We start from the raw sequence: 12,410 nt of genomic DNA on the forward strand, positions 1-12,410 counted from the left end.
GCCATTCGGCCATCCTTTTTTTCTCTTCTTCTCCATTATGCGAACGGCATCAAGTTCGCATAATGGAGTAGCTACGCCGGCATCGTCGCCGGCGTAGCTTCCGGCCTCCGAATCGGAGACCACCGAAGCCACCGACGACGACGGGCATGGATCGGCGCCGGTTTCAGGCGCCGATTGAGAGGCGGCAACCTGGCCGCTCCCCGACACGGGGGTCGCACCGGTCACCGCCTGTGGAAGGGGGGACACTCGTCCCCCTTGTGAAATTTTTTGTGGCCTCTGAGGCTTAGATGCCACTTCAGTTACAAGAGGCTTGGGAGCCTCCATAACAGACTCTGTAGCTGTCACTTTCTTATCTTCAACTAAAATCTCACTAAGACGGACTTGGATTTCAGGTTTAGTGTCCGTTTTCTTCTGTACTGGAGCGACTTTCTGTTTTGGAGATATGTCTTCAGGAGGCTGTACATTTATTCTTGGCTTAACAGGTTCTTTAGTGCTGAGAGGCTTCATTTTGTTTTCAATTATCCTCTCAAATAAGCCAGCCAAGGTAGGTGCGAGTTTGTTGATGATTGCACTCTCATCAACAACAACTGGAGCACGAGCAGGAACAGCAGCCGCAGCCTGAGCATAGGTTGTTGTTGCTCTAGGTCTGCGGGCGTTTACGATCTTTTTTGCTTCAAAGTAGCTGACTTTTTGCAGGGTTTTTACTTCCTGCACAGCTACTTCGTCTTTGTAAACAGGACAGTTCCTGGATCTACAGGAATGCTGTCCTCTGCAGTTTATACAGGTAGGAGGCTCCTTACACGGCTCTCCTTCATGAACTTCATCACCGCACACGCATATTTGCGGCCTCTCACACCTAACAGCGGTGTGTCCAAATCGTTGGCATTTAAAGCATCGCATTGGTTGCGGGACAAATGCCCGCACATCCAACCGATGTATGCCCGCTCTTATCTTCTCCGGCAAAGTAGGCCGGTTAAATGTAAGAACATGGGATGCTGAAGGTAGGACTTCGCCATTCCTTCTCATGTTCAACCGCCGACATTCTAATACTCCTTGCAGCGCTAATTCTTCTACAATTTCCTGCTCCGTACAGTTAAGAAGATCCCGACAGACCACAACACCCCTTGAGGTGTTGAGCGTGCCGTGGGGATCAACACGTACAGTTAGTTCACCAATTTTTTTAAGACCTAGGATCTTCTGTGACTGTATATCATTTACAGTCTCTACATGAAGTCCTGTGAAAGTTTTCCTAATTTCCTTAACAGGTCCTCCAGCACATTTTGTTATTTCTCGAGCGATGAGGAATGGACTCAGCTTCGAGAAATTACCGTCTTCTTTTTTAACAACTAAGTATTTTGGCTTTCGAACGTTAATTTTGAAGAAAGCTTTTTGCAAGGTTTTCCTAGCCTCAACTTCAATTTTACGAGATTCCACGCTCTTTCTCCGTTTTGCCTCAGGCGAAACGGCCGGTTCTAAACAAGGGTGTTTACGTGAACCCTCTGCCATGTTTAGTTGTTCAGTTTCCATGAACAAATAATCCCTTCTGTAGTAAGGCTAGCCGCCGGAGTACACCCCCACTCCAGGGCTACCAACCCTGCATCACGGGGGGCCTGTGGACGACGAAAGGTCTTCGTTACACCTGCAAATAACTTTGACCGTGGCCGCCACATCGCCAGCTCTAAAGGCGGTATTAATCCATTTCCATAATCGTTAAGAATTTCGTATCTGCAGGTGGCCGAAAAAGTCCAGTCCTGTACTTCGACCTATAGATGAAAATCGGCTGAAAAAAGCATATCCGAGAAACAACACTCGGAACCCCGTTAGCCAGCTATATGTAATGTACTTAAGTACAGCTGTTGCCGCCTGGACGTGGAACGTAAATGTTGTGTTCTGGACGTGGGGATTATCTACCTCAGGGCAATTCCTTATTAAATCTGAACATCTTGGATAAGATTCTCATACTTTTTTGCATTCATACTTCATACCTTTTTGTATGAAACTTGTAAGTACGAAGTCAGTTATGTATGGAATGCATCCCGTTTTTACAGTGCTTCATTGTAGTGTAATTTCAAATTAGCATAATTTTCATAAAAAAACATAATATTTAGACAAGAAATATGCATAAGTGTGTCATGATAAATTAATTACTGTTTATATATATATATATATATATATATATATATATATATATATATATATATATATATAAAAGAGGAAATAATTCATAACATGATATTTTCCCTTACTATTTTCCTTTTTCCTCAATTTAGAACTTTTGCAGGAAAAAAATTGATTCGTCAGAACAGTTATTTTTAGGTTTTAAATGAAATTACAACGTAATCTTCAGGTATCACCCCCAAAAAATGCTTGTAATGAAACTAATTGCAACAGAGAAAAAAGGAAATGAAGAAATAGTTTGTTTACCAAGGAAGTGACCTATGACACTTTTTATAGAATCCATTTTATAGCGGATAGTCCTTTATGAGGAAATATACTTAATTGACATTTACTTAACTGACATTTATGAAGTTTGTGAATCGAAATTTGTAGCGTTTTAAAGCTAATTTATTTCACCGGAAACATTTTTTTTTTTTTTAATATGAAAAATATAGTAAAACATATTTATCTCTTCAGTAACTGATGTTGAGTCTTCTACTCATTTGGAATTTTTATTTGTTAGTTGAAAAGTAAATAGGAGTTTTAATATCATAATGAAAAACATACATTTTAAAATTTAAATAAAATGAATTAAACTGTATTTTTCACCTAAGCAAATCATTATGTTCAAATTAAATGTAATTATCAGCGAAATAAAGATTTAAATTTTTCAATGGAAAAAACCTAATGTTTCAGAATCCTACGTAGATTTTATTGGAAGCGCTATTTGAATCAACACTTAAAATATAGACTAAATTCTGTTGTAAAGTTTTTATACACTATCTTAATTTTGAACTTATGTCTTAAGGGAATGTAGAACTAGCACAAAAACTTGCACAGTAAGATACCGTACACTTTTAATGTGTAATATACCGTAAGTGCAGAAGAACTGTTAATGTTGATAGGGTTAATTTATATAAAAACAAAACTTTGGACGTAATGTTTCGTAAAATGTAATTCTTCATTTTAATAATAAGCTTACCCTTTCACAAAAAGAAAAATGTAAAGTAAGTTAATTTATTAAGCAACCTTTTTAAAAACAGCTTTTAATTTGTGAAGAATCCTATGGCATGCTTTTCACCAGACGTTTGGCTTAGTTACTTTTAATAGATGAAAATACAATATAGTTCTCAAGAGAGACTTAGAAAGTTAGCTTTTTTGTTCAATACTAAAATAAATCGTATCACTTCAAGAAAATCTAGTCCATTAAAAACAGCAATATAGGTTACGAGTACGGCCACCTGCATGTCTAAAAATATCTCTTGTATATCCCACAAGGTATAATGGGGAAAACTTATCCAAGTTTCCCGATACAAATAAGGATGCTTTCAGTGTAACATTTGCTTTGAAACGTTCATCAAAAGTCTATATATATGTTCTGCAAATCAAGTCTAATCAAGTTTCACATGCATAAACTGTGGTAATAAGTACAGAGTAAAACAAGTTCGTATTTATGTACTCCTCTAACTATTTTTTCTTGAAAATTATTTAACATCATCTTCCGGCTAGAAACGCTACTTTAATAGAATTCATTCTGGTACGTTACTCAATATTACTGCGACCTATAAAAAAGTATTACATAAAACACGAAGTTATGAAAAGAGTGCTACAAAAAATTAAAAACAAAGAACTTTTATGACACACACCGAGCAGAACTAGTCTTTTTTTTTTGTTTCGGTGAGACGGAAGAACCCTATTTACGGGCGAAGTATCGGACTCAGAACAAGTTGTGCAAGAGAGCAAAACTCGTCTGGAACGGAAGAATTTTATTGAAGAATCTAATCTGTGGGTGGGAATATTACCATAAAATTGTTAATTTATATTTGATTTTATACCGTACAAAAATTGGATATAATTTATACAAATTGATGATAATATAACTAATACGGATTTATCGTTTGTATATGTATTCCTCTAACGAATTCATGTATATCAAATATAACAATTTTTTTGAATTTTGAATTACTGAAAATTCTATAACTAGATAGATAACAGAATCCATCTTCAAATAATAATCTTGATAGCATCCTATTTGGTATCCCCCGTTTATCTTTTTACTCACTTTTATTTTCAAGTACCTGATTGTTAATATGAATTGAAGTACAGCTGCATTCTAAAAATATTCCAAAACTAAAGTTAAAAACCTGTTTTATAAAATTTAATAATTTTTTAACTTTATTACTGTAGTATTATGTAAAATTTATTCAACAAAAAAAAAGGTTTAAAATAAAACTTGAAACGAAAATGTATTATAACAGTTGTAAAGAAACAAACTCCTTCGAAATATAAAACAGACTAGTAATTTAGTGCCACCGATTGGCATGTAGTAACCTTTGTCCTATTTAAAACCGTATTGCCTCCTTTTTTTCACTTCATAAATATTTAATATTTGGAAAATCATTGAAAATATTTATCCTTTATCATTGATAAAGATTAACTCTCACGTCACATTTCACATTTAAAATTACTAAGTTTATCATTTAGGAATTCAGGTTTAATAACGTAGTGATTTTTTGTCAACCGCAAACTTAATAGTTTGTATTTTCTATTATTAATGGGAATTGCAACTAAAATATATATATATATATATATTAAAACTAATATTAAACCTTATTATCAACAAAAATATCTTTCAGCAAAACAAAATAAAATGCATTAAGATAAAAATAAAAGTTAAAAACAATAAAAATGATAACTCTGATTTCATAAAATGTAACATATTAAACAACTAGGATTGATTTTAGATTAAAATAGTTTCATTCTTCGTAATTGAATAACTCGATCAAATTTAAAAACGTATCCTTGCTGATTGGTTTGCACGAGTATAAAGAAACATAATTTTTGTACTTTTTATATTTGTTATTTTTATTATTATATTTCGAATAGCTAAGTATGCCGCAATAAAGAAAAATATATAACCTTATTATGCGGTGGGTTTTTAGTGGGTCCCACCGCATAGGCGGTGAACTTCACACACCCAGTATATGCGAGCTGCTGGGCGTTTGTTCAGGCAAATTTTCCCACTTCCTACGGAAAACAAAAAAAAAATTAATTTAACAACCAGTCCTACTTGAGATACTTTATAATTTATTCTGCATTATTATTAGGTAATATTTATTTAACCATACTATTTTTTATATTTCTTTTACGTAGAAAAAAGTACTAGATGTTATTTCCAAACAAACAAGGCGACTCATCATAAAAGTAAATTAAATATATAATTGATTTCATTTTTAACTTTCTAAAACATAAAAAATTCCAAAATAAAGAAAACTCTTTGAAAAATATTTAACCAATCTGTTACCTATTCCAATTCGTTAAATTTATCAAACTCTGTTATCTAAAGAAAACTAAAATATTTTTTGTCTCTTTCAACGGGGTGAATTTATGCAGTAACCACAATATTATTAAAGAATAACTAAAAAAATGTAATAATAATTAAAGAAATAAGAATAATAAAAAAGAATAAAAAAATAAAATAATAAGATAAATAAAAGAATAAGAATAATTATTAAAGAATAATAATTTCCGTAATAATAAAGGATTTCCTGATATGAATTTGATCGGTATTTGCTGTTTAACATTGTTTTTCACAGAACACTATTGCGAAGAGAGAGTGCTAATATGTTCCGATTCTCTAAGTGCACTTGTTGCAATTCGGAACAATAACATGAAAGATGTCCTAATTTCAAACATCCTGTCCATTTTGTATGTTCTAAACCAACGAGGACAACGATGCGTATTTATATGCATCCGTGCAACACGGTTTTATATGCATAAAACCGTCTAACAAACATAGTAAGAAACAAATGGAATACTGATTGGAGGAGTTTAAATACAAAATTAAACTCGGTGAAAACTTCTCCATATAAACGGAAAAGCGACGTGAAGTTGACTCGCCGTGAACAAGTAGCTGTGAACTGACTTAGAATTGGTCACACGCGATTAACAAATTCGTATTTGTTAACCAGCGAAGAGAGACCAATGTGCGGTATTTGTAATAAAACACTGACAATCAAGCATCTAATAGAAGAGTGTACCATATATGAGGACCTCAGAAAGAGGTTCCTACTGATAAATGATATTACTGCTGATTTAGCTAATGGAAATGAAAGAAAAATAGTTGCATATTTACACGCCAGTAGACTTCTTAAAAGTCTTTAAAAATGAAAATTTAAAGCTGTGATAAAAGAATCACTAAGCGGTAGTTTTTTATATATATATATATAAGAGAGTCTCGAAGCGTGGCACGTATAGTGACGGGAGGTAGCCCTTTTGCCTACGCCAGCCTGGCTCGTCTGCATTCAAGAGGAGTGAGTCCGGGTGTGTCCAATGATGGCATAGGAGACCCTAAAGGGCGGACTGAGGGCGCGAGGCTATGGGTGGGCGTGATGCATGCTGTAGCCTATTTATAAGGAAGAGTCAACTGCCACGCCCCCTGGCGCGACTGATATACTGCTCAACGGCGGTTCTGGTCGCCCCGAGGGTGCTTAAACAAACTATAAACATGTAGAAGGAAATGGTATTGATAAGTTGTATTTTTAATTTTATGTTGAACTGAGATTTTTATCTCAATTTTTAATATCAGGGCCCTAAGTGTTGTGTTTGTCTTTGTTATTTGTGTCTTAATGTTCTGTGTAGTTTGTGCTTTTAAATAAGTTGTAAGAGCCCTTTACACCCTTATATATGACAATCCTGATGGTGATACTAATTTCTTTCTAAGAACGTGACGAGAGCTAATGACCTTAGTAGTCGATGCCCGTAAAAATTCAATAAAAAAAAAACAATGTTTTTTGAGGATACATAATTATTGAGTAAGGAATATGTAATGTTATGACAGTGTCTATAATTTAAATCATTAAATAATTATGTTGTATTCTACATATATATATATGTTGCGTTTGACTGTGCAAACATTTTAACAATCTTGCAAAACGTTTTCTTGTTTATTTAAATTTTAATAATAATACAATAAAATTTCATCATAATTCACCTCCACCCACCAAAAATTAAAACTTTTTATTAGTTTTACATTTTTTAGAGGAATCTTTTTTCCATTCAGTCTATTAGTAAACGTATAAACCTGTACGTAAACGTATAATTAACCTATATAGTAAACGTAGAAAAATCAAAAACTTTCTTGGAAGGTTGTTTTGGTGGTGGAGGAGAATAAAAAATAAAAACATACAAATATTTTGATTTTTTTAAACGTTTCTTGATTTATTTAAAATATAAAAATACGAGTAGTTTTACAATAAAACTACATCATAAATTACCTCCACTTCAAAAAAAATAATCTTAGGTAACTTTATTCATATATAATTACTTTTCCTATGCATAAGAATAAATAGTCAGTGCCAGGAAAGTATTATATTTTTGTTGTCAGCTTTATTTAAAAATGTATACTTAAAATGAAGTTTTATAAGAAGTGAATGCGTTTTGCTTACTGCTTTAGTCATTGAAATAATTTTAATATGGCAGGATTTATTTTTAAGTTCATTTCGATTCTCAGTAGAATTTTAAATTTTACTTTCTTTTAACTGCGTATTTAACATCACCTATGTGGTATCTATATAGTTTCATAAATTCAAGCATTAATGAAATAGAAAAAAATTATGAAGAGAATAATATTTTGATTGAATAGAGACTTCTGGCTTATATTAACAACGTATTCACTGTTGAGATGCGCGGAGCTTATGTTAATTATTTTTGAATTTATATGCTTTCCATAATATTCATGTTGAAACACGTAATTCATTGAAAAAAAAAAATATATATATATATATATATATATATATATAGATCCGTGATAGCGTTATTATTTAATTAATGCTTGGTTTATCCGTTCATTAAAAATTACGTATACAGATAAAGAAATAAAAAACATAATTAGCTTTTGTTATTATCTTTTTTCTCACTTTACTCACTTTTTTCTACCGCTTCAATTACTTATAAAACATGGTTATAAATACTCTTTTTTTGTCATCAGTCATTTGACTGGTTTGGTGCAGCTCTCCAAGATTCCCTATCTAGTGCAAGTCGTTTCATTTCAGTTTACCCCCTACATCCTACATCCCTAACAATTTGTTTTACATATTCCAAACGCGGTCTGCCTACACAATTTTTTCCTTCTACCTGTCCTTCCAATATTAAAGCGACTATTCCAGGATGCCTTAGTATGTGGCCTATAAGTCTGTCTCTTCTTTTAACTATATTTTTCCAAATGCTTCTTTCTTCATCTATTTGCCGCAATATCTCTTCATTTGTCACTTTATCCACCCATCTGATTTTTAACATTCTCCTATAGCACCACATGTCAAAAGCTTCTAATCTTTTCTTCTCAGATACTCCGATTGTCCAAGCTTCACTTCCATATAAAGCGACACTCCAAACATATACTTTCATAAATATAAATACTCTAACATATTTGAATTTAAAAAAAAAAAATGGGCAACAAAAATATTGTTAAAAATTAAAAAGAAATACTTAAACGCTTTGCAAGTGTTTTAGATTTGTTCAAAATTCATTAATATTTTAATTATTTCTTTGTTATATATTATTTTAATCTTGTTTAGTATTTGTTCAATATTTAAGATTTTTAAAATTCTTTGTTGAAACTTTTTTATGTAACTTTGAATCTCTATCATTAATTGTTACATAGAACCAAGAATAATTAAAATAGTGAAACTTGTTATTTTTTAAGGGATAAAGGATTATATTTAAATTTAAAAGAAATTTTGGATTATTTGCAAATGAAAACGTTTTTTGCATAGAAAATCTAAAGAATGTTCAAACCACTGCCAATTGTCTTTGAAAAATGTTAGTAATTCTGAATGGAACCGCATTGCCCCACAAATACAATAAAACAAATAAACAATAAGATTATTGTATTTTAATGAATTTGGAAAAGCGTATTGTTCACGATTCCACCCCAAATTGAAATTCATTTTTTCTTTGGCTTTGCCAGCCCAATGTATTAGCGTTTATATTATCAGACTTTTTATACTGGATTAGCTCTTGTTGTCTTATGCTAGTAGCTACCGTATTTAAGATTCTCTAATATTTGAATAGATTTTTAATTTTTCGATGTAAAATACTAACTTGACAAAATATGGCTTCATCCCTGATCACAGCTAAAAGTTTTAAACATGCCTTGTCTACCCGGAAAAATGTCGCAGAATGAAAACTGACATGAATTTCTTGCACTTAAAAAGTTTTCCGTGGTCTTTTTATCGGAAGGGAGAGAGTAATGGGGTCGCATAGACCGAATGGTTCGTGTTTGAGCATGATTTAAATGACTGCGGTTAATCTGTAATTTCTGCAAAAATAATACTGTTAAATTGAAGAAAGAAAAATTACATGTCATACTATAGATAGAATACTGAGGATTTGGTTGTGCACAATATTACCCGGGTTAGCAATAAACATTAAGTTTTGAAATATGCTAGTCTTAGTGGTACTGACTAATATAATCACATTGTAGAGGAGGTAAAATCCACACAAATTTAGTATGTAATTTTTTGCATTAACTTAAACCACTATTTAACCATATTAATCATCCGCTTGAAGTCACATCTGAATAACAAATAATTTGGTTGAAAATTTCGTGAATAAAATTGAGTTAAAAATATCTTTTGAAATTCAATAAAACAACTTGATTTGGTCTGTAGATATAAACTTATATTAAAAAAAAACTCAGTACAGGAAACAGACAACGTTAACGGTGAGAAAATGTTATGTACGAAGACCCTAAACATTTGAGTATCTATTTTTATACATTAATGTATAAAAATAGAAAAAATAAATAAATGTATTTATGTACTACATCTATTAAACTATGTAGTACATATAAATAAATAACTTGTTGAAAATAAATTATCTACTAGAAAATATATATATATTAGACTAACAGAAAAAAAAAATATTACTTAAAAAAAGCAAGCTCCTTTACTAAGTTTAATGTGAAAAAAAATTTTTGCGTCTAATAAGATGTGAAAATTTTTGTTTAAAAAACTGGCTCTATAAAAATTCTTAATTTTTTTCGTCGTTTAATTAATTCTTAATTAATTTTGCATATTTTGTAATCTATCACAAATTTAAGCGTATGAAACACGAAAATGGTTTATCCTTTTAACTTTTCAATTTAGAATGTTTAATTTCCTTTTTTATAATTTTAGTGTATTATTTTCTCCCACTCTGACAAATTATTCTTTTTACATAAAAAAAGCGTTCACGTGAATATTTATTAAAGAAACACATATGTTTTAATATTTAAAAAATATTAGTCTTAGTGGTGATTTTTTTTTCTGTTTACCCTGTGGAACAACCGTAAGGTATTACGAGGATGATATGAATGAATGTAAATGAATTGTAGTCTTGGACACTCTCAGGTCAACCATTCCTGAGATGTGTGGATAGTTGAAACCCAACCACCGAAGAACACCGGTATTCATGATGTAGTATTCATGTCCGTATAAAAGTAACTGCCTTTACTAGGATTTGAACTCTCGACTTCAAAATCCGTTGACATGTGATAACGAGTTCACTGCAAGACCAACTCGGTAGATTAAATTTTAATGGTACTAACTAATATAATCACATTGACGTGGCGGTTGAAATTTTGCATTTTCAGCACATGACGTTGCTTTGGAAGGCTCCTTGGTTTAGGGATTTGGCCACTGCTAGCAGATCAGGTCCTGCTTTTACAGTCAACTATTCGGGACCTCTCCGAAGAGGATAGCAGCTGTGAGGTAGCACTTGGGCGGAACAATTACATTCGGATCATATATTCTGTAGCGGGGGATGGAGAAATGACAAATGGAAGTGTTAATTCCTTGTCCATTCTCTAACCCCCACGAGTGTTGGAGAATAGACAAGATCAGCGGGTGTGCTTCTATGGTCCACAAGGTCGGGTCGAACAAGTCTTACGGCGGTCCGTGGAGTACGCAGGGAGAAGAATGGGAAAACACCTTCTCGTTCATCTGACACGGGCATCCCCATTATCGATGCTAGCAAGTAAGAAGTGATCCGTAGGTCCGTCGACTACTACAGTTGCGGTGAAGGTGGAGGGGCGGACCTTTGCAGATCTTCTCCGCTGGGTGAAAGGAACAGTTTCACCAGGGGAAACTGGAGTCCTCTCCGTCCGGCAGGGCCATAGAGAGGACCTCTACCTACGGGTTCGGGCGGACAGTGGCAAGGCGGACCAACTCGCAAGGCTATTGCCGAAAAGGTGGAGGGTGCTACTACGGCCCTGGCTGGTAGGGGCGGCAGAAGAAGTCCTGGTTAAGGACGTGGATTGCCTAACATTACAGAACGAGTTTCTTCGGGGGTTTCGCAAGACGATAGGTGAGTCGGTCACTATTGACGTCCAGTCAATGCGGGCGGCTTACGGCTCCACTCAGCTAGTTACACTGGCAGTGCCGCCAATCCTAGCCGATAAACTACTATCTAATGTGCGAGTTCGGATTGGATTGGCCTGTCGAGTGGTGTGGCGTACATCCGGCGGCCTTTGCTTCAGATGTTGGAATCCAGGCCATAGAGCCAAATTGTGTTCTGGTGGAGACAGAAGCGGCAATGTTTTATATGTGGTAAAGCTGGCAGTTTACGCAAGGACTACTAGCAGGATCCTAGGTGCTTATCTTGCAAGTCACATGGTCATGCACCTGTCAGTAGGGGAAGTAAGATAACTCCATCGGCATCTGGAACTGCTTCTGCGTAGAAACATCATGGTGCCTCTGAGGGACAGTCCCATCCGGGTGGACTCCCTTGAAGTACCGTTGGAGGGAAGTAAGACCGGGTCCCCTCACCGGTGTGAGGGGATCCTTTGGGGTCCCCGCATCAGAGGCATGGCGCCTAAACGACCGAGTCCCGGCTATCTGACGGGAACTTTGTATCCGGCGAGGTAGTTAGAGACTATGGCTCCACTAGGAACCGAGTTTATGTTTATTTGCTGATCCGGCTCTGGTGGACAGGGAAAAAGGAGTAAAAAAATATATAACCACATTGTAGGGTAAAAACCCTCAAAAACGCACAAATTTAGTGTGATTTTTTGATCATAAACTCAATCACAATTTATAAATTAAATAAATATAAATAATTTATAAATTATTTATTCAAATGACTTTTAATTCACTTAAAAAATACAGTTGCAATTTATTAAAATAAATTAATTACGATATATTTAAGGAAAGGTAATTGCGGCTTATTTTTGCGAGACAACCTAACAGTAATGTTTTAAATTAGTATTAATCATC

Source organism: Lycorma delicatula, chromosome 7 (assembly GCF_047948215.1).
Source record: "Lycorma delicatula isolate Av1 chromosome 7, ASM4794821v1, whole genome shotgun sequence".
Lineage (NCBI taxonomy): Eukaryota > Metazoa > Arthropoda > Insecta > Hemiptera > Fulgoridae > Lycorma > Lycorma delicatula.